The 253-nt window shown below is 30.8% G+C and overlaps 1 protein-coding gene across 1 annotated transcript in view; it reads right to left on the bottom strand.

Annotated features, from left to right (window-relative positions):
* The window catches only part of LOC119589301 (zinc finger protein 771-like), a 7,456-nt gene that overhangs the window by 3,762 nt on the left and 3,441 nt on the right, over window positions 1-253 (bottom strand). The gene's annotated exons all lie outside the window — the stretch shown is intronic.

Genomic DNA, 253 nt, shown 5'->3' on the forward strand with positions numbered 1-253 from the left:
CACTAGTATTTCTCTCCGTTAACAGCAGCAATACATAAGCGAAGTTGTTCTTCACTCGAGCTAACCCGTTTTCTTTTCTTTTTTTATCCTCCCAGACTTCGATATTTCCTGTTCTTTTATGTAATGTACTTCTGAATTTTGTATTTATTCATTGTACGACAGACAGGTTGTTGAATTTCATTATTTGTTATGTATTTACAAATAGCGAATGAATATCACTTTATTGTAGACAAAGAAAAAAAGAAAAAAAATG

The sequence above is a fragment of the Penaeus monodon genome, chromosome 25 (assembly GCF_015228065.2).
Source record: "Penaeus monodon isolate SGIC_2016 chromosome 25, NSTDA_Pmon_1, whole genome shotgun sequence".
Lineage (NCBI taxonomy): Eukaryota > Metazoa > Arthropoda > Malacostraca > Decapoda > Penaeidae > Penaeus > Penaeus monodon.